Source organism: Saimiri boliviensis, chromosome 2, assembly GCF_048565385.1.
Source record: "Saimiri boliviensis isolate mSaiBol1 chromosome 2, mSaiBol1.pri, whole genome shotgun sequence".
NCBI lineage: Eukaryota > Metazoa > Chordata > Mammalia > Primates > Cebidae > Saimiri > Saimiri boliviensis.
Window position 1 is genome coordinate 146,390,794 of NC_133450.1, and position 26,521 is coordinate 146,417,314.

Consider the following 26,521-nt stretch of genomic DNA (forward strand, 5'->3'; position numbering starts at 1 on the left):
AAGTTAACTGAATGCTGAGTATTCAAAACACTTACATAAGTCTGTTATTTGAAGAAACCACAAACGTACTTCACTGAACCACGTGTAAGACAGATTGTGATCTTCTGGAGCTTGCCTTGAAATATTTGCACAGAAAAGTGAACAGTTCTATTCTGAAGGACAGCAGAGAAATGGGGTAATAATTGATGGGAGTTCAAGACCAGCCTTGCCAACATGGCAAAATCCCACTTCCACTAAAAATACAAGAATTAGCCAGATGTAGTGGTGCACCTCTGTAATTCTAGCTCCTCAGGAGGCTGGAGTGGGAGGACTGCTTCAGCCAGGGAGGCAGAGGTTACAGTGAGCTGAGACTGCATTTCTGCGGTCCAACCTGGGCTACAGAGTGTGACCCTGTCTCAAAAAAAAAAAAAAAAAAAATCCAGAAAATGTTGGGAAGCCATGGTGGATTCAAATGAGCAACAAAAAGATAATCAACAATAAAAAGGCAAATAAACTAATTAAAATGAAAAAAGAAGACATATAAATGGCTAATACACATGACAAGATGCTCAACATCATTAGTCATTAGGAGAATTCAGGGTTGCTGAGAAAACACACATGTTTGCCCATATCACAAAAAAAAAACCTTGAATTCTAAGGTTAAGGAAAATCTTACAGGCTTCCAGAAAAAAAAAAATGAACAAATTACTTACTATGGGAAAAAATCTTAGACAGGTAGAGAATCAAACCTCACACCTAAAACACTGAAAACTAGAAAACAGTGACATATCCTCACACAATACTGAAAGAAGAGGACTGCTACCCAGAGATCCATAGCCAGCCCTTATTTCCTTAGTTGATGAGAGTGAAAGAAAATAAATACAAGGAGATGCAAGAGAGAGTAACTCATTATATTGGCAATGTACTCTGAGGAAAATAGGAAGAGACTAATGAAACATCAAATTAATTAGAAAGTATTACAAATCTCAATATAAGAAAAGATAAAGAAGAGTGGTAAGCAATGAACCTGTATACATGTATGTATATACACATATTGCAGAGATGGAGAGATTCTGACTGAAGATAAGGTAAGTGTAAACAAGGGCTCTTGAAATGGAAGAGCTATATGAATAATTCAAATGACACTCTAGAATGAAAATACTCACATGATATCACAAATACCCAGGTGTTGAATATTGGGTCAGGGAAGAGGAGGAAAATATAAATTTTGAAAATTCACCAGGACCATGAATTTCTAGCTGAATTTTATCTAACCTTTAGGGGACTGAAAATACTTTTACTTAAATTACTATAAGCCATAAAGCAGGAAGAAAAGCCCTTAATCCACTTTATAAAGGCAAAATAAACTGAATCAAAGCTGATAAAAATAAGACAAAATTGAAAATTATAGACAGACTCATGAATATAGATTTAAGAAATCTAAATAAAACATTTATAATTAGAATCCAGTAACATATCAAAAAAAAAAGACTATGACTTCTTCCATGAAATTATGGGTGGTTCAGTACCAGGAAGTCTGTAAGTATAATCTATTACACCATATTTTGAAAGAGGATATATGATCATATCTTTAGGTGCTTAATACTTATTTAGTAAAGCCGGGCATGGCGGCATGCACCTGTAATCCCAGCTATATGGGAGGCTGAGATAGGAGGATCATTTGAGCCAGTAGTCTGAGCTGAGCCTGGAAAACAATGAGACCCTGTCTGAAAAAAAAAAAAAAAAAGTATTTGGTAAAGTGGCAGCCATACCTAATGAATAAAATAAGAATTAAAGAAATCGTTTAATATAATAAAGGTTATCTACCAAGCCAATAGCCAATAGTATCCCAAAGAACAAAACGCTAAAGCCATTTTAATTGAACAGAAACTACACAGGAATGCTCACCGGCATCATGATTTAGCATTGGCTTGGAAGAGATCTCAATCACATTAACACAGCAATATTAAATAATTGACCTAACATTTGAAAACAAGAATAAAACACTTTATTTTTGCTCCTGGTACAATGGAGCAATTGTTAAAAAAAAAAAAGAAAAGAAAAGAAAAGAAAAGAAAAGAAAAACTACTCAAGTGACTCTGGTAAAAAGCTACTACAGGAAATAAAATACTAAGAGAATTAGTTAACACAGTTGGATAAACAATAAGTATTTTTGACTTAATAGCTTTTTCCATATCTTTTACTTTATTTCATTCTTTATGAGACAAGGTCTCACTGTGGTCTAGGCTGGAGTGCAGTGAGACGATTTCTGCTCACTACAACCTCCGCCTCCTGGGTTCAAGCAATTCTCCCACATCAGCCTCCCAAGTAGCTGAGACTGCAGGTGCATGTCACCATGCCTAGCTAATTTTTGTATTTTTTGGTAGATCAGGGTTTCACCATGTTGGCCAGACTGGTCTCTGACTCCCGACCTCAAGAGATCTGCTAGCCTCAGTCTCCCAAAGTGCTGGGATTACAGAGATGAGCCACTGCACCTGGCCAGTTTTTTCCATATCTTATCAGTAAGTACATAGAAGTAGAAACCTGAAAAACTATTTCCTTCACACCAGTGGTAAAACATGAAATATTTCAGAGTAAATTTAGCAAGAAAAAGCAAATCCCATATGGATACACACACACACACACACACACACACACACACACACACACACACACACAACTTTATTGAAGAAAGTAAAATGGTCTGAACAAGGGAAAGGAAACTATGTTCTTGAATGGGAAAACAAATACTATAAAAGTGTCAGTTTTCAAAAAGCTAATATATAAATGCAGCATAACTTCTATTTCAACACTATTAATTTCTTATTACTGCTATAACAAATTGCCACTAACTTAGTAACTTTAAAATAACACAGTATTACTCTCTTACAGTTCTGGAAGTCCAAAGTTCAAAATCAGTTTCACTGGGCTAAAGTCCAGGTATCAGCAAGACTTGGTCTTTTCCAGAAGACCTGAGGGAAGAATCCATTTCCTTCTGTTTTCAGCTTCTCATGGCATCTGCATACCTTGGCTTGTGGCCTCTTCCTCCATCTTCACCGTGAATTACTCAGATCTCTGCTTCTGTCATCACAGCATCTTCTCTTTTGCCTCTGACTCCCCTTGTCCCTTTTATAAGGATATTTGTGATTACATAGAATCCATGGAATCATTTGGGATCATATCCCCATCTCAAAATCATTAGCTTTAATCACATCTACAAAGTCCTTTTTGCCTTATAACGTAACATTCACAGGTTCAATGGATTAAGAAGTGGTCATATTGTGGGGTTTAGGGGACACATTATCAGTCTAACACAAACACCAATAAGATTTTTACTATTGTTATGGAACAATAAATGCCCAAGAATAGCCAAGAAGATAGGGAAAAGAACAGTAAGCAGTGAGGGTACCTTAAAAGGCATTATGGCCGAGCACAGTGGTTCACACCTGTAATCCCAGCACTTTGGGGGGCTGAGGTGGGCGGATAACCTCAGGCCAGGAGTTCAAGACCAGCCTGACCAACATGGAGAAACACCTCTACTAAAAATACAAAAATTAGCTGGGCGTGCTGGTGCATGCCTGCAATCTCAGCTATTCAGGAGGCGGAGGCAGGAGAATAGCTTAAACCTGGGATGCAGAGGTTGTGGTGAGCCGAGATCATGCCATTGCACTCCAGCCTGGGCAACTAAAGGGAAACCCCATCTCAAAAAAAAAAAAAAGAGAGAGAAAGAAAGAAAAAAGGGCACTATGATAAAATCTACATAGTACTGTGAAGGCATAAATAGGTTAGTAGAACAGAATAGAAAATCCAGAAAGACATCCCAATATATGTGTGAATTTAACACATAAAGTGCTATTTCAACTCAAGGAAAAAAGAATGGGTTCTTTAATAAATGACGCTAACACAACTACCAAGTCACAAAAAGAAAATAAAAGTAGCTCTCAGTCTCACACAATACAATGTGGTATAAATTGCATAAAGAATGAAGGCTCAGAGCTGGGCACAGTGGCTCATGCCTGCAATCTTAGTACTCTGGGAGGCTGAAGTGGGAGGATCACTTGAGGTCAGGAGTTCAAGACCAGTCCAGGCTGCATAGTAAGATCCTAATCACTACCAAAAAATGTAAAATTAGCCAAGCATGGTGATATGTACCTGTAGTCCTAGCTACTTTCTGAGGCAGGATGATTGCTTAAGCCCAGGAGCTAGAGGCTGCAGTGAACTATGTTTGGGCTTCTGCACTCTGGCCTGGGCAACAGAGCTAGACCCTGTCACTATTTCAAAAAAGAAAAGAATGAAGGCTCAAATGCAAACTAAAACAAAAAATCATGTAAGAAAACTTAGAGTATGTACAATCTAGAGATAAAGCCTACCTTCTTAACAGAGACTGGAATCTCAGAAACTTAAGAAGAAAAAAAAAAAGACAGAAATAGTTGAACATAAACAAATAAAAATCCCTTATCTGGAAAATGTGCCAGATACAAAATCAACTGACACAAAAAAGTTCAAAAAAATGTGTAACGCCAAAGCCAAGGTCAGTGTCTGCAACATACAACGAGCTCCTGCAAATAGGCAAGAATGAGACAAATAACTCAAAAACCAGCAGAAGCTGCCTGCCCGTCAGTGGCCCCATTTTTTCATCTTTCTGTCTCTAACAGACACTGGTTCACCTTTGGGCAGAATGTTCAGAGTCCTGAAATACTACTATTTCATAATTCTGAAGCCGTTAAAACCCAGTGAATGATGACTTTGCTGGTGACTAATACAAAAATGGTTATCTGTTCCTGCCAGTGAGAGAATCAAATATTTTTCACTTCTCTCTTGCGCCATTTAAACTGAAAGAAAAAGAATGCCCTTATTCATTGGGTTTTTTTCCTTCTCTTTCTCTCTTTTAGAGATCACTTAAAAGTTTCCATGATGAGCTTAGTTTCCGGTTTGTTTTCTTTTTTTCTGGTAACAGCACTTAATGTTATTTTGCTTTGCAGAGTAATTCTTCCATCTGAATTTCAGATTTTATTTTATTTTATTTTATTTGAGACCGACTCTTTCCCTGTCCCTTAGGCTGGAGTGCAGGGGCACCATCTCAGCTCACTGCAACCTCCACCTTCCTAGTTCAAGCAGTTCTCCTGCCTCCGCCTCCTGAGTAGCTGGAATCACAGGCATGAGCCACCACGCCCAGATATGAATTTCAGATTTTAAAGTGGGGTATTTTGTTAGTTGCAGTATGTCACCTTTTCCCTTCTTCATTTATTCAGTAAGCTTATGCTAGGTTTGGAAAGAAAAAAAAATAATGACCCAGAGTTGGCAACATAAGAAGAAAATAGAACCTCATCATGTGTCTAAGCCTGTATGCTCACTCACTTGTTACCCCTATAAAAGAACTTTCTATTTTAATTCAAACTCTTCCTTCCTCTTCTGAAATATCAGTCCAAGCTAAAAACAATGTGTGTTTCTACTGAAATCTAAATATATGTTCTACAGAAATTCTACATCACATCTGTGGTACCAAGGGGCAGAGAGGGACAAATAGAAGTTTTCTTTGAAAAAATATGACAAAAGGGAGTAACCAGCTTTAATCTGAGTTTCTTACCCTCTCTAAGCCTCAGTTTTCTCATCTGTAAAATGAGAAGGAAACTATTACCTACTCCACAGGGTTGTTTTGGAGATTAAATCAGATAACGCTTGTGATTTAGCCAAAGAGCCTTGGATTAGTAAGATCTCAATAAATGTTCATTATGATTATTCTGTTCTTATGTAGGGTCATCAGCACTTGAGTAGAAGAGTGGCTGTTTCCACCTCTCTTCCTGGAGGTCACTTTCCCACTGCTATGTGATGTGGAGGCTAAGCCAGCAGTGGTTTTCAAACTGTTTCTCAGAGCCCTGGGATTCCACAGAGAGGCCTGTGGGCTGCAGAGGGATCAGTGTGAGGCTGAGATGGTGGGTGAGACTCTGAGATTCCCACTGTGGCTTTGATTTTTTCTCTATTTTATACAAAAGGAACCTGCCTACATTTCACTTCAAAAACAATTAATCCTTTAAATCTGCAAGGCTATGGAAATTCTGTTATTCTGTGGGCATTCTTCCTTTTAAAATGACTTTTCCTAACTTTTTAGTAATCTTTTTTTTTTTTTCATTATCCATCCTTAACCACCTGATCCCTCCTGAGAGAAACAAAGCATTTGAGAAGCCACATCTGTGTTACTGTGAATTACTTTGATGTATTATGCCTTTGGGGAGGTGCTTGCATTTTAAAAGAGTCCAAACAAGAAGAGGATAAATAGGATAAAGAAAGATTGCTTTTCTGTTGACAGGGAAAACTTTTGAGGGTGGGGTGAGAGGGAGGTCCTTTGTAAAACTGTTAAAATGGCAACTCTAATTACTGCCTTAATGAAATAATAACAGTGACTAGCATTGGTAAAGAGATTCTGACTTAAACAACAATTTCATCTCCATCTTTTTGGCTGATTAACATGAGCCTCCTGTAGCTGAGAAGCTACTGTTTTCCCACATGCATTTCCAAGACAAGGGCATGGAGCCCCTATGTGGCTCAGCGACTTGCCTCAGTTGGCAGAGTTAGGCTCTGACTCAAGTCCTGGGCTCTCTCCCCAGGACCAGGCTGCTACCTCCACCCATCTGGGAAGCCAAGCCTGCTGATACCCAAGGCGCCAACTTTTGAACACTCCCTTTGCAGAAATGGCACAAGTTGGGCCGCTCATTTTTCTGATGCTTCCTCCTCAGAAAGAAAGGAATGACTGTAACAGACCTGTCAGCTCTCAATGAGCTCCTTGTGCAAGTAAATTCCAGAGTTTTTATGAACGATGATTACAGCACAGGCTGCTATTTTCCCCTCGTAGTTATGGTCAAAAGATTGCTGTTTCAGTCATGCCTGGCATTCCTCCAGAAAACTCTTGGATATATGCACTATGAGTTGCAGACTTGTGGATTATTGAATTTAGGAGATTGGAGAAACCAAGAAGCTCTCGATTTTTAATGAGTAAATGTTTCTTTCCCTGTCTAAGTTTCTGGTGACGCAATTTTTTAGAGCTCAAGAAGATAAACATAAACGTCATTAATCACTGGAGGAAAGGCTCTCTTTTTCTACCATATTTCCACAGAACAAAGTTGCCTGTTTTTACTTATGTATGTCTATCAAGACGAACTGGTATGAGGGTATGTGTATAATAAGCTCTCAACATATATACTTGTCAGTGAATGAATGAATGGGTTAGTATTTCCCTTAATTTGGAGGCCAAGCAATCATGACAGCAAAAGCAACAGAAACAACATGATAACTTCCTCTGGGATAGCCCTTCGCTATGGTGGACTCCTTGAAAATTCCAGCACACAGCACTGAAGTTAATTGCTTACTGCACTCAGGGAGATCACTACCTTGACCATCTTAGCAGCTGAGTAGGGAAAAGTCAGTTGGAATATTGATGAGATTTGAGGGTGTGGTTGAAAGTAAGTTTTTCAGTGCAGGAGCTTGAGATATAGTAATTTAGGACTACTATAGTGGTTTAGGTAGGCAGAGCAAGGCAAGAATTTTGAGGCGGGAATTTTGAAAAGTCTTGGAGAGAAAATTCATTTGATATAATTCAGTGAAAGGTTCCACAGTATGATGTTCATTCAAATAAATTTTTCCAAAGATACTTGCAACTTTTGTTATTCTGAGCAAGGGGTTCTGCAGTGGAAACGTCATGGTGATGAAGACGGAAGAGCAATAAGGTCATGTTCATAAGACCAAATAGTACAACCCATTTCACCAACACCAAGGTTTGCAAACCACAGCCCCAAAGCCTACTCTGGTCCATGCCCTGATTTTATAGTTTTACTGGAGCACAGCTATGTTCATTCCTTCAAGCGCTGTCTGTGACTGCTGTCATGCTACAAACAGAGTTAAATGGTTATGGAAAAGACCATATGGCCAAAAGTTACTTATCAGGCCCTTTACAGAAAAAGTTTGCCAACCCCTGTTACAGACAGTAAGCTGTGTGGGAGTAAATTGTTTCACTTCTCATTTTATTTGTTTATTTATTTATTCATTCATCAAGTATGTATTAAGCATCTACTGTGTACAAGGCACCTTTATAGGTGTTGGGGATCTAGCACTCAACGTGATGAATGCCTGCCACCAAGGAAAAAATCAACAAATGATATAAACCAGATGGAAATAAGTGCTATGAAGAAAAATTAAGCAAGGAAAGAAGACAGAGAGGTACAGGGTTGGTAGACGGTGGGGAAAGAGGGACTTTTGGCAATGTGGCAGTCAAGGAAAGTCTCTTTTAAGAGGTAATAGTTGAGTAGAAACCTGAATAGAGTGAATGATGTGAAGAAATGGGATGGAAAATGTCTCAGTCTATTTTTTGCTACTATAACAGAATAGTATCACAGACTGAGTAATTTATACACAAGATAAGTTTGTTTGGCTTGTGGTTCTTGAGGCTGGGAAGTCCAAGGGCACGGCCCCAGCACGTGCCAGGCCACCTGGTGAGTGGCATTTCATGGGGGCAGAGCAGAAGGCAGAAACAAGTGCATTAGACAAGAGAGGAAAGTGGTCTGAACTCAGTCTTTCTATCAGGTACCCTCTCCCGTGATAACAACATGAATCCTGAGCCCTCCTGACCTAATCACCTCTTAAAGTCCCCACCTCTCAATTTCATTACAATGGCCATTAAATTTCAACATGAGTTTTGGCAAGGATATTCAAACCATAGCAGAAGCTTTGGGGAGAGATTTCCAGGCAGAGGGTAAAGAAATGCAAATACCTGGAGCCGAGAACAAACTTGGTGTCCTGATAATGGCAAGCAGGTCTGTGTGGCTAAAGCAGGGTAAGCAAATAGCAGAGAGGAAAGAGCTGACCCTGGAGAGCTAGCAAGACCAAATGAACTAGTAAAGCCTTAGGGGTGGTGATGGGGTTTGAATTTTATTCTGAATATGATCAAAAGCTAATTGGGGGTATTAAGCAAGAGAGGGATGGGATATGATTTACATTTAAAAGCTCACTGAGGCTGCTTTAAATAATTGACTACAGAGGAACAGAATGGAGGCAGGGGTGCAATCACAGGAGAGAAACTGTGCTTAGATTACATGGCAGAGATTGGAGGTGGTGGTTGAGCATCAGTGTGAGTTGAGACGAATTTTAAAGGCACAGCAAATAAAATTTGCTAATGAGTGGGACACGGTGTATGAGAGAAAGACAAGAGTCAAAGGTAATTCTGAGGATTTAGAATTGAGTGATTGGGTGAATGATAATGCCACACTGAGATATGGTGAAGACTTAAAGGCAAGGAAAGATGAAATTAAGAATTCTGTTTTGTTCTTGTTACATTTCATATGCCTGTAAGACATTCAAATGAAGATGTCAAGTTGACAGTTGGATATGAATATGTGCAAATGAAATAGATTGGGCATAAGATCTAATTTGGGACTCATCAGCATATGGATGGTATTCAAAACTATGGAATTTGCTGAGATCACCCAGGAAATGGCTACAAATTTTTTTAAAAAGATGGGGGATGATTACTAAACCCTAAGACCAGTGGTGAGTTGGAGCTGGCTCACCACCCACTCTAGGGTTTAGGAATCAGCCCCTCTAATTGAGCACATCGCTTCTCAACTCCCCATTCAGTGACATCATGCTAATAGCTTGAAATCAGCCATAATAGAAATGTTTGCACCATGAAAATTGGCAGACACTACACACCATGGTCCCCTGTTCCCAATAGAAACAGTTATCAAATATTTACCAGCACACCACTGCCTGGGGCTCTCATATTTTGAAGTCGTGAAAAGCAGGAAGAGACAGTATGAGATGGAGAAGAACTGGAATGTGAAGAGGTAAGAGGAATACCAGAGTGTAGTGTCTTGACCCAAGGTCAAGAGACAACTATGTGTTCTTTCTCTTTTCTTCCTTTTCAAAGGCTTTCAGCTCTTGGAGTTGATGGAACACATCACGTATAGAGAGTGTTTAACTCTCTAGCCTGTCCTTCACCTAATGACTTTAACTCATTCCTATAAACTCTGATGCACTGGAGAGCCATTATAGGAAAAGTATTTCCATAAATTTTAATTGGAAAATTAGGATGTGTTATAAATCAACCCAAGCAAGATACCTAAGCAATTTCCACAGACAGAAAACATATCAATTGACCATTGAAAGCAAGTTGAAATAAGTAATGGCACACAAATTGAAAGTAAATAAATATAGACTATATATCAAATGCAAATTAATAAAGAAAATCTTGGGAACAGGTGGTGAGTGGCACAGGAGGGTGGGTAAAAATCACTGGTATGTGTATTTCTTAAAACCATTTTTTTCAGATATTTTTAACCTTTTGTGGCTCATAGTTATCTTACACTCTAAATGTACATATAATCTTTTAAAAAAAATTACAGCACAGAATAACACATGTAGAACTAAAGGAAGGCTAAACACAAGATTACAGTACTCTGAAACATGTAGTAACGATATACATGATTAACAAGTCTGAAGAATCCTCGAAAATATTACCCATTCGTTCCTCTTGCCTGGCTTACTTATGTAAAGCAAAATGTGTGTGTTTGTTCAAATATGGTGCACAGTGATGTTATCTGACTAGAAATAGCTGTGTCAAGTGAATTAATTAGTGTGTATGTCTAAAACCATAATGGCAAACCAAAAGTTCTCACTAAGTATGTAGTTACTGTGTTTGGGGTGAAAACTTATTATATTGAGAAAAAGAAATAGTTCATAAACTGGTAAAACCATTGTGCTGAGAAGTCATTAACAGCACAGTTTTCATGGAAGACAAGTCAGCTTTCAGTTCTTCTGTCCAAGAGGAAAAATTTATCTGTTCTGCAGAAAGCAACAGCACCTGTCAATTTTGTATGTTCTGCTTTTGAAAGGCTTAAAAAAACTGAATTGTCATTGACATTATTACAGCTATTGATCATTTTGAAGGCAATATGTATCAAGCAAGCTAACAATTATTTATTCCCCATTACACAGAGGAAGAAATTTAGTTTCACAGGAAAAGAAGTAATTCAAGAGTGGAGACTAAAGTAGTGTCTTCTGAGCAACTAAAATTAAAAGGAGAAATATTTTAAATAATAATTCCTTTAATTGTTCATTATAAAATATATTCATGTGCTTGTTGACTTCACACACATACACATACTACTTCAGTAGCAGGGAAACACCAGAGCAGAATACATATTTAGTAAGAATGACTATAAAATAGAAAGGAACAATGAGAAGGCATCATCTATAAAAGCCACATGAATGACAATGTCAGTTGAGAGCACGTCTTACACTAGTTTTCTGGAGCACAGTCTTAGTTTGTTTTCTGCTGCTATAACGGAATACCCAGTTTATTAACAACAGAAATTTATTTGGCTTGTGGTTCTGAAGGCTGGGAAGTCCAAGAACCTGGCACTGGCTTCTGGCGAGAGCCTTTTTTCTGTGTTATCTCATGGCTGAAGGTAAAAGTGAGTACTCAAGACAGAGATTGGGGCCAGGGACAATGGCCCGGGCCTGTAATCCTAGCACTTTGGGGGGCTGAGGTGGGCATATTGCCTGAGCTCAGCAGTTTCAGACCAGCCTGTAACAGTACAATCAGCATGGCAAAGCCCCATCTCTACAAAAAATTTGCCGGGCATGGTGGCGCGCACCTGTAGTCCCAGCTACTTGGGAGGCTAAGGCACAAGAATTGCTTGAACCCAGAAGGTGGAGGTTGCAGTGAGCCAAGATGGCACCAGTGTACTCCAGCCTAGGCAACCGGGAAAGTCTGCCAAAAAAAAAAAAAAAAAAAAAAAAAAAAAAAAAAATCACAGAGATAGGAAATTGGGCCGAACTTATCCTTTTATCAAAATTCCACTCCAATAATAACTAAACTACTCCTGCGATAATGGCATTAATTCATTCATGAGGGCTATGTAATCATGACCTAATCATCTCTTAAAGGGTCTACCATTTACTGAGAAGTACCATCACAATGACAAATTTCAACATGAGTTTTGGAAGGAACATTCAAATTATAGCAAGCACAAAATTAGCAATGATGGGTTAGAGATGCTAAAGGACTTACTCTAACCACAAAACAAGCACACAATGTTTCAGTCAATGACAGACAACATGTACAACATGGTCCCCTAGGATTACAATGGAGCTGAACGGTTCCTGTCACCTAGTGATCATCTAGTGATATTGTAGCATTTGTAATATTGTAGTGCTATGCATTATTCACATGTTTGTGCTGATGCTGTTAGTTTCATAAAAGTATAGTACATCGCACCACTGCACTCCAGCCTGGGCAACAGAGTGAGATTCCATCTCAAAGAAAAGAAAAATAAGTATAGCACATACAATGTTATACAGTACATGATACTTGATAATGATAGCAAATGACTACGTTACTGGTTTATGTATTTACTATACTATACTTTCAATCATTACTTTGGAATATACTACTTTTACTTACATATTTTTTTAAAAAGTTAACTGTAGGCCGGGCACGGTGGCTCAAGCCTGTAATCCCAGCACTTTGGGAGGCCAAGGCGAGTGGATCACAAGGTAAGAGATCGAGACCATCCTGGTCAACATGGTGAAACCCCGTCTCTACTAAAAATACAGAAAATTAGCTGGGCATGGTGGCGCGTGCCTGTAATCCCAGCTACTCAGGAGGCTGAGGCAGGAGAATTGCCTGAACCCAGGAGGCGGAGGTTGCGGTGAGCCGAGATCGCGCCATTGCACTCCAGCCTGGGTAACAAGAGCGAAACTCCGTCTCAAAAAAAAAAAAAGTTAACTGTAAAATAACCTCAGGCAGGTCCTTCAGGAGGTATCCAGAAGACGGTGTTCTTTTCATAGGAGATGACAGTTTCATGAGTGTTATTGCCCCTGAAGTCCTTCCGGCAGGATAAGATGTGGAGGTGGAAGACAATGATATGGACGACCCTAACCTTGTGTAGGCCTAGGCTAGTGTGTGTGCGTGTGTGTGTGTGTGTGTGTGTGTGTGTGTCTGTATCTTTGTTTTTAACAAATAAGTTAAAAAAATTTTTTAAACTTCTTAAATAGAAAAAAGTGTATAGAATAAAAATATAAAAAAATTTTTTATAGCTGTAAAATGTGTTTGCATTTTAAACTAAGTGCTATTACAAAAGAGTCAAGAAGTTAAAAATAACTAAAAAGTTAACAAAATGAAAATGTTACAGTAAGCTAAGGTTAATTTATTATTGAAGAAAAAAATTTTAATAAATTTGATGTAGCCTAAGTGTACAGTGTTTATAAAGTCTGCAGTACAACCTAGGCCTTCACATTTACTCACCACTCACCCACTGACTCACCCAGAGCAACTTCCAGTCCTGCAAGCTCCATTCATGGCAAGCATCCTATAAAGGTGTATTTTTTTTTTTTTAAGACAGGGTCTCATTCTGTCACCTAGGCTGTGGTGCAGTAGCACGATCATGGCTCACTGCAGCCTCAAACTCCTAGACTCAAGTAATCCACCTACCTCAGTCTCCCCAGCAGCCCAGTAGCCCAGTCTCCACACTCAGCTAATTTTTTAATTTTTCTTTTGTAGAGACAGGGTCTCACTATGTTGACAAAGCTGAGTTTTAATTTCTGGTCTCAAATGATCCTTCTGCCTTGGCTTCCCAAAGTGTTGGGATTACAGGCATGAGCCATCCTGCCTGGCCAGGTCTACCATATTTTATCTTTTATATATTTTTCTGTACCTTTTATATCTTGAGATACACAAACACCACTGTGTTACAACTGCCTATGATATGAAATTCAGTAACATGCTATACAGCTTTTCAGCCTAGGATACTGTATAGCCTAGGTGTGTAGTAGGCTATATCATCTTGGTTTGTGTAAGTTACATTCTATGATGTTCGCACCACAAAGAAATCCCGAAATGGAGCATTTTTCAGAACGTACCTCCAACATTAAAACACGTGACTGTGTTTAGTAGAGATTTAAACACAGCACTCACTGGCACTGAGGCTTGTTGGCTTTCCTCCACAGCAGCCAGCCTCTTGCTTCCTGTACACAAGCCACACTCAGGGATTTGTTTCTCCCTCCATGATAGGGATGGCGTTTTCCAGCCAGACTCTCAAGCCCTTCTGGACTCTGTGTAACCCTGGTGCTTTGTCTTCTCTGCCACCCTTTCACTTCTACTTCACTTTCATGCTTTGCCTTAGAAAGAAATCTCAGCCAATTGCTAGAAATCTCCACATTTCTGCTCCATGGAATTCCAAACACAGGACTAGAAAGTTACCCGTTTGTGACTTGGACAGAAATAAAGACATTGTGTATCTTTCCTTTCCCCTAACCCCTGTCATCAGTAACACAAATAATATTGCTTGCTTCCTTCGATTACAAGGATTATTATTTCTGCTCACATGAGACCTGATCTTCCACTTTGAAAAAAGAATGATTCACCTCATCTGCATGTTAAGGTAGTCATTTGCACTGTGTGATTTGCTCCTTCTCTCATCCCCAATTCACTGCAAATTGAGAGGATTGCTAACAAATAGTAGTTGCACAAGAAAAAGGAAACCCACGTGTTCGTCTTATTTCAAAAGTTTGTGTCATCTTCTTGATATTCCCTAGGTTTGGAGCCGTCTTCATTTTCTTCTAATCGCTCCTGCCCCAGCTTGTTTCCCTCTGCTGCAGTGCCCAGTTTACTATTTTGCCTACAACAGAAAAGTCAAACATGGCAAATATTCAAGACGTTCTGAAGAAACCCCTGGAAGACACCCTCAACAAAATCAAAAGTGAGAGTCCAGTAGATGCAAGCTGCTGCCCATTGGCCTCTCCAGCCACGCCCACAGGAAGAAGAGCCAACAGGAGTGCCCAGCACTGAAATTAACATGCAGGAAAGACAGCCATTCCTACTCTGGGAGGATGGTATGGAATGTAGTGGGAGGTGAGCAAGAGAATAGACTGCAAGGCCTGAAAAACCCAGGTTTTAATCCTAGCTCTTTCACTTTGATCATTGGATTATTTCACGTGTTTATTTACTTATTCAATAAATATGTATTGAGAACGTGCTATGTGCCAAGGTTCTAAATTTCAAAGATACAAGGAGGAACAACAAAACATCTCTACTTTCAAGAAAGTTAAGAGTTTATTTGAGGTAATATTGGTCAATATACCTAACCTCCAAAATACAGAATAAATAATACCGACTTCATAGGTGACAATTAAAATGGAATAATGTATGTAAAACGTTATTTGGTGCCATGGATATGATCAGCAACCATTATTACTCGTATAAGGAGCAATGCCCCCATCCATCTGGTTTCCAAGTTCCTCCTTCAGGTATCCAAACACTTCTAAAAATGTCATTAACCCTGATAATCGTATTCCAGATTGGTGTTTGTGATCCTGCAATTTTAAAGGCATGGGTACTTCCTGAAACTGGGTTGGAAAGAGTCTCTCTAAGGTTTGAGCTCAAAGTACACTGAGGTCATACTTCAAACCTCCTACCAAGGTAGAAAAGCAAGAGTGCAGTAGAGGGAATTTGCAGAGTGTTTAAATTATTTGGGGAGAAGATGTTATAAAATTTAACTAAGGCATTGCAGTGATTCAGGTGTCTCAGCATATAGGACAATCTAGAAGAGAGGCATGTTATGCTTTTATTATGTTTTTATTTAGTGTTTTAAAAGGTTTGAAATTATAAGCGTTATAGATTTACTATGAAATCCAGCAAATGCTTAGTATCTGTGTCCACTAAATTATGGCATGGCCTTAAACTTAAGTAAATGTTTATGTGTAAGTTTCCGAAAGTTAGCTGGCACAGAAATTAATTTGGAAGAAAAAATGAGGAATTTTGATTCTGACTTAAAAAAATAGATCCTGGAGTTGTTTTCTTTTGTTTTGGGTTTTTATGCCTGCCCCACTAACTCTTTAAACACTTTTTAGTATGGATATGAAACAAACATGCCTTTATATTTATCAAATAAGTAATCTGATCTTCAGCCAAAAAAAAAAGTAATTGGCTCCTAATAATCAGGCATAATACACCAACAGGGTGGTTGTGTAAGTACCCTGAATTTTCCAGGAAAGAAAACAACCAAGGAAAAAAGAGACTTTTGTTGCAGAAACCTTGGGCCAAATTAGAAACAGATTTAATATTATGTTCACGGGGGAATTGTCTAGTCAAATCCTGTCTTCTCCTATCCCAGGGGAAGCTTCGAGGTAGGTCACTCAGGATATCCTTGTACTAAAAGAAACACACAACAGGGCGTCGCACAGCACCACTCGCCAAGAACTTTGAACTGAGCATATGAAAAAATTTACCTCTAGATTTAGTTGTAAGCTTTTTACAATGCAACTTTTGTTTCTCAAGTTTGAGAAATGTCATTGTGTCCTGATATTTAGAAGTGAAACTTGCACCAAAAATTGTGTATTGTAAGTTGATAGAAACTCAGTCTGTAAATTGTTTGGGAGATTTTAAGGACTCGGTTTAACAGGGCAAGTGCCAAGAAACGTTATTTGACAACAGAATTCCACCCTTATCTTCAAAGGTTTTGATTCTGATAATCCACAAAACTACATTTATTACTTGATTACCTTTGGTTTATGGCTTACATAGTGAATTAGTAGAAACCTAGTATAATATGCTTTAATTTTTAAATAGTGTCAGCATGGTGATATTACACTGAAGATTAGAAACAGCTTCTGTTTTGTCAAATTAATTGCCTATTAACATCCATCTGAAATATAGAACTGATTTCTTTTGGGGGCCTAGCAGTTATCATCGTGGATGGCTGTCCTTATTTTCATTGTATATTTCCAAAAGAGAATCAATCATTATTTTTTATTTTAGTTCCTCCTAATTTGACAGCCATAGAAAATTTATGTTTGCATGAATGTCTGTGATCCTTCAGCTTGGGCACAATGGCATGTTTCTGTCAACTGGAGTTTGAAAGTACAGAAAGAAAGAATTTGCCATGAAGGAAAGAAAACAGAAAGGAGGGGTAGCAAGTTGTGTTGCTTGAGTATTCAACACCTACTTCGCCTCTCTTTCTGACAGACCCATATTTTGTTTAGGTCTCTCTACCCCCTAGAGAGGGTGTTATGTTTCCCTCTAATTTGGTCTTGAGATCTCTCCAAGGAGAGTGGCTATAAACTCTATCCCTGCTTTGACAGGGCAGGACAGGGCTAGAGGAGGGTGCCAGGTAGAGTTCCAGGGGAGGTGCTCATGGATGTTTACACTGTGCCTTTCACAGTACCCTTCTAATCCTGGTGCTTAAGTGTCTGACCCATGTCCAGGTGCCCCTCCCATAGGAAACTTGCTCATCCTGGCAGATGCCCTTGTGCTTTTGTGTAAACTATGTCCAATTTCTTTTTCCCAACACGGCCAGACTCTAGGAGGGCTCTGACCAGGACAGAAGTTAAGTTCAGCTGTGTTGGTCAGACGAGACACAGAGGAGCATTGTATTACTAACAGATCCCAGAGGGAAGAGGCAGCACGCCTTGCAGGGCCAGCAGAAAGGGGAAAGCTCTCTGGAACATGCACACTCAACCAGCGGTGAGGTAGAAAGAGAGAAAGAGACCTATGGGCCAAAGCCTTTATTCTGGTCCAGCATGTTACCCAAGCGGGGCTCCCATGATGAGTTCTAATTGGTGACTTTACAGCAAGCAGGTATGAGGTCCATGAAGTCAAATCGTGACTGAGAGGTGACCATGTGGCACATCTGGGCAGTCTCCCCAGGGTGTGGGGCGTCAGTGGGGTAAGTCAAGCCTCACTACCCTAGTGAGCCACCATGCTCGGCCTCTGATGTAAAGCTTTTTAACAAACTTTCACTCCTGCTCTAAAACGTACTTTGGTCTCTCCTTCCTTATGCCTCTTGGGTTGAATTCTTTCTTCTGAAGAGGCAAGAACTGAGGTTGCTGTAGATCCCCACAATTCACCGCCAGTAACAGTAGAATGCAAAATAGTGCAGCCACTTTTTGCAGTTTCTGATAAAGCTAAACATACTCTATGTATTTAGCAAAACAAACAAACAAACAAAAAACCATAAACTTATGTTCACACAAAAATACCACAAGCAGGCTGGGTGCAGTGGCTCACACCTGTAATCCCAGCACTTTGGGAGGCCGAGGCAGGTGGATCATTTGAAGTCAGGAGTTGAAGACCAGCCTGGCCAACATAGTGAAACCCTGTCTCTACTAAAAATACAAAATTAGCCAGGTGTGGTGGTGCATGCCTGTAGTCCCAGCTACTCGGGAGGCTCAGGCAGGAGAATTGCTTGAACTTGGGAGGTGGAGGTTCCAGTGAGCCGAGATCATGCCATTGCACTCCAGCCTGGGCAACAAGAGCGAAACTCTGTCTTTAAAAAAAAAAAAATACTATAAGCAAATACTTACAGCAGTTTTATTCATAACTGCCCCAAACTGGAAATGATCCAGATATAATTCAACTAGGGGACAGAAAATGAAATTGATCTATCCATATGTGTGAGACCAAACATATGCCAACCCAAAATATGTCTTTTTGGCATGTTAAAAGAGAACCTTAGATGAATTAAATTTAACAAGAGTTTAATTGATCAAGCAACAATTCACAAATTGCGCAGCTCCCAAGCCAGAATAGTGCAGGGAGACTTGGGGCTGCCTTGCGGTCAAAGATTTATGGACAGAAAAGGACAATGATGCTCAGAAGATGGAAGTGAGGTACAGAAGCAGCTGGATTCGTTACAGCTTAGCATTTGCCTTATTTGAACAGATGGCCACATTTGATAGGCCAAAACGGTGATTGACACAAGAGCAGGTTACAGTCTATTTACCCATCCAGTTATGTTAAAGTTCACGGTCTACAGAGAAACCTTTAGGCCAAACATAAAATACATCAGGAGGCAGTTTTAGGCTAAACTTGATTTAACAGGCATAACGATTATTTTACAATGATTATTTTGAGAGACTGCAGTCACAAGAGAAGCTCTGAAGCAGAAGTTACCTACTGGTAAGGGAAATTTACATCTATAAAGGAAATTTTCATTTGCAAGGGAGTCTCACTCTCTGCAACAGGAAGAGAAAGATGACTAAAAATTACTGGAGGTTCTAATCAATGGGGAAGGCACCGACTTAGACTTAAATCTGCGTAACACCTTGCCCTTGTTTACACTTTTCCTGATCGCCTCCCCATAACTGGCCTTCCTCCCACACTCTTCTTTCTTTGCTTTAGCGGGTGGTGGTATGTTAGCCTGAACTCAAAGCCACCTCTTTGAGATTTACGCATTTTTCTGTGTAGCTGGGGAAACCGTGTATATATACAAGATATGCATGTTGATTAACTTCTGTTTCTTTTTTCTCTTGTTGGTCTACTTTTTGTCTACTTTTTGTTACAGGGGTACATTGCAACTAAGAACAATGAAGGGTGGGGAGAAAATTAGGCTTCCTCCCTGATATGGTTTGCCTGTGTTCCCACCCAAATCCCATCTTGAATTGTAGCTTCCATAATTCCCACATGTTGTGGGAGGACCCAGTGGGAGACAACTAAATCATGGGTCGGTTTTCCCACAGTGAATAAGAGCTGATGGTTTTATAACGGGAAACCCCTTTTGCTTGGTTCTCTTTCTTTCTTGTCTGCTGCCATGTAAGACGTGCCTTTCGCCTTCTGCCATGATTGTGAGGCCTCCCTAGCCATGTGGAACTGTGAGTCCATTAAACCTCTTTTTTCTTTATAAATTACCCAGTCTCAGGTATGTCTCTAGCAGCAGTTTGAAAACGGACTAATACCCTCCCCATTTACATATAATGGAATATTGCACACCAATAAAAAGAAAAAAAACGATTAATACACATAAGCAAAAATGTGGTTTGAATTCAAGTGCATTGTGCCGATGAAATAAGCCAGACCCCAAAGGCTATATGCTATATGAATCCATTGTGGAAAATGCAAAGCTATAGGGACAAAGATGTAAACTGTAGTTGCCAGGCTAAGTACTGGAGGGATGGTTAACTACAATGGGACAGCCCCCAAATTTTTGACATTAATATAACTGCTCTTGATCTTGAACAGTGGTAATGACTACATATTTGTCAAAACTCAAAGGTCTGCACAATATAAAATGAATTTTACTGAATGTAAATTTAAAAATAAATATTTTAAAATTTAAGATGAAACACAAAGGAAGACATGGTTCCTTTTGTCTGCTTGAGGATGTGCTGAATGTGATGTCTGGAATAAGGGCAGGTGTTTTGTCACTGTGAGGCAGCCAGATTGAGAACAAAGCTGATACAGGCAGGTGGCCAGGCAGAAAAGACGAAAGAGCCCGGGTATTCAAAGATGTTATTGAGCCACTTGTCATTCAGTCCTGAGGCCCACTCATCTTTGATCTTATTATGTGAAATAATGATCATTTTCCTTCTGTTCAAATCATCTTGAATTGGGCTTTCTGTTATTTGCAGTCCAAAGTATCCTGTTCCAGAAGTTCTCAATGACCTTGTTTCAAAAATTGCTTTATCCCCATCATTAAAAAATAGGGCTTAGGGGTCTATTGAAAGTTTTGAATAATTTACTTTTGTTTAGATCCAGCTTATGCAGTACCATTTCTTTCTTCTCTCTCTCTCTCTGTCTTTTTTTTTTTTTTTTTTTTTTGACGGGATCTCACTACGTTGCCCAGGCTGGACTAAAATTTCTGGGCTTAAGCAATCCTTTCCCCTTAGCCTCCTGTGTAGCTGAGACAACAGGCACGTACCACTGTGCCTGGCTGCAGTACCAGTTTTACAAAAAGATACCAGTTTTACAAAAAGAAACCCATGATTTTTCATAAATCTGTCCCCTCAATTTACATAAAGAATTTTCAAACTGTTTATTTTGCTTTATATAAAGGATTTCCCTGTGACTGTTGAAATGTAATTTAGTGAAATATCTGTTGGGGTGGCATGTGCCATAAACTGGAATAATGCGGCCAAACATGTCCCGCAGTTAATCTGTTTTCTTCACAAGTACTTTATTTGTCTTCTCACCTTTTTTCACAAGAGTCAAAGTGCATTCATCATAATAAAAAATGGCATATATGACCTTCAATTTGAATAATTTTGAAACCAAAGAGACAATTAATTTCAAATATTACTTTGGCATATACTCAATGTCAGCACCTATGATGTGGTGTCGTTTGTCTGTGGTAATACCAGAGGCTCAGTGTCTCATGCCAAGGAAATCAGGGACACAGACACATGTGGAGTGAGGTTAAGAGCAGAGGTTTAATAGGCGAAAGGAAGAGAAAGGAGAATAGCTCTCTCCTGTGAGAAAGAGGAGCTCCCAAGTGGAACTTCTACCCAAAGCAGAGTGCACCGGATTTTACAGACAGCCTTGAGGAGGCAGAGTCTGATTTGCATGGGCCCAAAGATTGGCTGGACCAGGTTTCTCGTTTACAAAGCACATTGGGAAGCTGGACACCCTACCTTAGTCTTATTATGCAAATGAGCTTTCCACTTGATCAAGCCATGTTGTTTGCTCCCTACTGCACACGTGGTTGGAAGGAAAAGGGAGGATGGAGCTGCCATTTTGAACATGCTGTTATTATTATGATTTTTTGAGACAGACCCTTACTCTGTTGCCCAGGGTGGAGTACAGTGGCCCAGTCACAGCTCACTGCAGCCTCCACCTCTCTGGCTCAAGCAATCTTCCCACTTCGGCCTCCCTAGTAATTGGGACTACAGGTGCACACCACTCCAGCCAACTAATTTTTTCTTTTTTTTTCTTTTTTTTTTTTTTTTTGCAGAAACAAGGCATCACTATGTGGCCCAGGCTGGTCTCAAACTGGGCTCCAGAGATCCTCCTGCCTCGGCCTCCCAAAGTGCTGAGTTTACAGGCTTGAGTCACCATGACCTGCCAAATGTTATGTTTATTTGATCACAGTTTTTTTTTTTTAAGGTTGTGTCAAAATGTCTGCATTAGATCTTGTCCCCTCCACTCAGGAGGAGCAGTGATGTGAGGGACAAACAGTGAAGTGCTGTTGGTCAGGCACAAAGAAGGCCGAAACCGAGGACTGAAAGGGACACGAGCCAGATCAGGCACAGCCGTGAAGCCACAAAGGTTTAAGGCAGCCGACTGGTTCAGTCGGATCATTCCAGCCGGCCGCAGGGCAAGGTGCTTTGGCGTCACGTCCATCTCCTCAATGGCCTAGTGTGTGGACCTTCCTCTCCACTCTGGTGGGCACCTGGCCAGGAAAAGTTTGCTGGTGCCAGTTCTAACACAGGGGACCCAGGTGTCTGGGACATTTTTATTTTGTCTCGGTTTGGAATGGAAAAGCAACTGAAAGAACAATGTGGGCACAAGTCCAGATAGATCATGCTGCCGGCCTGGCAGCTCCTGGAGGAGCCTACTGAGGCTCCAGTCCAGAGTTGACTTCTGCAGGGGCCAGGCCTGGCGGGGGCTTCTTGAAAGCGGGAGGTGGCAAGAAATACCGTCACCAAAGGTTGCTCTTTTTGCCTTGCCTACTGGGGTTCTTTACAATTGTCAGAGTTGCATGCTTTCTTTTTAGCATGCACCACATTAGTAAAGGACCCATTTCAGGAAAAGCAGAAGACTTTTCACACATCTGTTTTTAGTCCCACACTTAACAATCTAAAGCTTGTGTTACCTTCTCTGTCCTCTCCTTTGCTCTCGTCTCTTCTCTCTCTCGTTCCCCCATTTCTTGCCCCCATCCCCGCCTGTCTCTGTCTCTTCTATTGTAGCAAAATATACATAACATAATTTACCATTTTAACTATTTTTAAGCATAAAATTCAGGGGTAACAAGTATTCCTTTCTTTTTAAATTAAACTAGTTTTCTTTTCTTTATTTTCTTCTGAGACAGTCTTGATCTGTCCCCCAGGCTGGAGTGCAGTGGCGTGATCTCGGCTCACTACAACCTCCGCCTCCCAGGTTCAAGCAATTCTCCTGCCTCAGTCTCCTGAGTAGCTGGGATTAGAGGCGCCTGCCACCATGCCCAGCTAATTTTTGTGTTTTTAGTAGAGACGGGGTTTCACCATGTTGGCCCCGCTGATCTCAAACTCCCAACCTTGTGATCTGTCTGCCTTGGCCTCCCAAAGTGCTGGGATTACAGATAGGCGTGAGCCACTGCACCCAGCCTAATTTAAACCAGTTTTTTGTTTTTGTTTTTGTTTTTAATTTTGAGACAGAGTTTCGCTCTTGTTGCCCAGACTGGAGTGCAATGGTGCAATTTCGGCTCATTGCAATCTCTGCCTACCAGGTTTAAGCAATATCCTGCCTCAGCCTCCCAAACAGCTGGAATTACAGGCATGTGCCACCACACCTGGCTAATTTTGTATTTTTAGTAGAGACAGAGTTTCACCATGTTGGTCGGGCTGGTCTCAAACTCCTGACCTCAGGTGATCTGTCCATCTCGGCCTCCCAAAGTGCTGGGCATACAGGCGGGAGCCACCATGCCCAGCTAAACTAGTGTTTAAAACTATTATTACAAAAGAATGTCATGAACATGATAAAAAATAATGTAAGCACTACTGAAGGATCCAAATGAAAAAAAAAAGATTCTCAGAGCCACCCTATCCTCCTACAAAATACAATCCTTGTGAAACCTACATGGAACATTTTAATGGACCATCCATTGGTAACACAAACGTATTCACAAATCTGTTCACTCTGTCCTTAAGGGTTAGGGGACTCAGTCATCAGTGCAGTGGTTACTTTTCCTACTTGAAGGTGCAGGCCCAGTTTTCTTACATACCCATGCACATGTGTGCCTACAAGCACACACACACACACACACACGTGTGTGTTTTCATAACTGATTACATTTATATATACATACGTATCTTATATTCATATGAGTGACATTCGTACTGTTCCATGCCTTGATTTTATTTCATTTACAGTAATCTACCCCATAACTATCCAAACCTACAGACACATTACCCTCATCCCTCCTTTAAGGCTTTAGTCCAACACTGTTTCCTGCCTGCAAATACTTCAACGTCTCTCTCCACCCAGGTGATTTTACAAGGCCATCCAGATCTAGCTCATATTCTGTATTCTCCAAGAATTTAGTACTTTTATATGCCAATTTACTACATAATGCTACAGGAACCATCATAGTTGAGTGGAAAGGAAGGTGAACTCTTGAGTCAGCCATTCAGGGATCTCATTCTCAGCTCCATGTCTAACTAGCTGTGCAAAGAGCTTATGGAGGTCCCCTTGGACATTTTTCTAAATTCCTCTGGACCTATTTTCTCAAATAAAACTTTTTGAATAAAAAGGAATAATTATCTTGAATAATGATGTTGTTTTTATACATGTGTGTTAAGTGTTCGTGTTAGGTTTCTCCAGAGAAACCGAACCAACTCTGTGTGTATGTGTGTGTGTGTGTGTGTGTGTGTGTGTGTGTACTGTATACTGTGTGTGTGTGGAGGGGATGTGCATATACAGTCAGCCTTCTGTGGGTTCCACATCCAACTGCAGATTGAGAATATTTTGAGGGGGAAAGAATGGATAATTGCATCTTTATTGAACATATATAGACTTTTTTCTGGCCATTATTCCCTAAACAATATAGTATACAACTATTTGCATAGCATTTACACTGTCTTTGGTGTTAATCAAGAAAATGGACAAGTCTCAATTATTTTAGGAGATGTATTTGCCGGACTTAAGGACGTGCGCCCATGACACAGCCTCAGGAGGTCCTGGTGACATGTGCCCAAGGTGGTCAGGGCACAGCTTGGTGTACATTTTAGGGAGACATGAGACACCAATCAATCTATATAGGAAGTACATTGGTTCCGTCCAGAAAGGCAGGGACAACTGGAAGTGGGGAAGGGGCTTCCAGGTCATAGGTAGGTGAGAGACAAATGGTTGCAGTCTTTGAGCTTCTGATCTGCCTTTCCAAAGGAAGCAATCAGAATATGCATCTATCTCAGTGAGCAGAGAGAGGGCTTTGAATAGAATGAGAGGCAGGTTTGTCCTGAGCCGTTCCCAGCTTGACTTTCGCCTTAGTTTAGTAATTTGCGGTCTCCAAGATTTTCGTTTCACATAGGTATTAGAAGTAATCTAGAGATGATTTAGAGTATACAGGAGGGTGTGCATAGGTTACTTGCAAATACTACATTGGCTTATACAAGGGACTTCAGCATCCTTGAATTTTGGTATTTTCAAGGGGTCCTGGAATCAATCCCTCACAGTTACTGAAGGATGATTGTATGTATATGTATATGTATACGTATACGTATATGTAAAGGGAGACAGAGGAAGGCTGATTTTAAGAAGATGGCTCACGAGATTGTGGAAGCTCACAAGTCCAGCATCCACAGGTGAGACCAGCAGGCTGCAGACTCAGGGAGGAGCTGCAGTTTGAGTCCAAAGACCACCTGCTGGCAGAATTCCTTCTTTTTCTGGAGAAGCCAGTCTTTTTCATTATTAAGGCTTTCAACTGACTGGGTGAGGTTCACCCACATGATGGAGTATAGTCTGCTTTACTCAAAGGCTACTGATAACAAATATTAATCTCATCTAGAAAAAAAATCCTTTCATAGAAACATCTAGAATTACGCTTGACTAAATATCTGAGTACTATGGCCTAGCCAAGTTGACACATAAAATTAATCATCATAGGGCTGTTTAAATTTAAAATACCAAAAAGACCCAAAAAAGAAGTTTTATCTTCCTCTACCCCAAATCCAAATAGCTAGAAGCAAGCAATCTGAACATTTAATAACCACTTTTCTCAGAATTTCTGTTCCTAGCCAGCTAGATAAACAAAGAGTAAAGAAAAGGCCACAATATAAATGCTATTTTAAGATAAAAGATTATAATTTAATATTTTTAAAAGGGAAAAAAGTAAAGTATAACTTCAAATAAATGTTTCTTTCTATGCATTCCTAAGAGATCCTTCTAGGGCTCGGGGAAAACATTACGTAAGGTCGTTAAGAAGTTGATCATTTTGGAGCTTGCTTTTTTTTTTTTTTCTTACTACTTGGTTTTAATTCTGGACAGAATCAATTTACTTCCTATTATGAAATATAAAAACTTAGTAGAGCACATGACCTCCTGACTTCCTCCCTCTCTCCACTTTCCAAAAATTATTATTTGTATTGTCATAAGTTTTACACTGTCAAGGTTTATAAAGCTTATGTGCTGATTATAATTCCTGCCATGTTTCCTTTTAATTTTCTATGTAAATAAAGTCAGCGCTCATTACCATTTCTTTTGTCAAGCCTTCTACATTTCTGATCCCTAAGTTTTGATTCTTCTCTTGGGTAGCTAAATGTTGTCAACAAATCTTTATTTTTTTCCCCCAAATCATTTTTTCTTTCATGAAAGGTTTGAGAGTGTGGTATATATGGTAACTAACCATGCTTGTTTACCTGGAACTGTCAGGTTTTACACCGAAAGAAAGTCCTGTATTCTGAGCAGCCCCTCAGTTCCGGGCAAACTGCACATGGTGGTCTTTGTAGCTGCAGCCTCAACATTCCTCTTTCACCTATAAAGCAGCCTTTTCTTTGAGAACACAGGAAACATGACGGGCTGGAGAGACGTGGGAATGGTGTCTAGAAGAAGGGGCTGCTCAGATGAAGGGAGATACAGGGATTTGTG

General features: G+C 40.0%; 1 protein-coding gene across 1 annotated transcript in view; it reads right to left on the reverse strand.

The window, feature by feature from the left end:
- Positions 1-26,521, reverse strand: part of GCNT1 (glucosaminyl (N-acetyl) transferase 1) — a 174,435-nt gene that overhangs the window by 59,840 nt on the left and 88,074 nt on the right. Inside the window, exon 3 of the transcript XR_012516518.1 lies at positions 2,870-3,105. The gene's annotated coding sequence lies outside the window, so the exon portion shown is untranslated. The remainder of the gene's footprint in view (positions 1-2,869; positions 3,106-26,521) is intronic.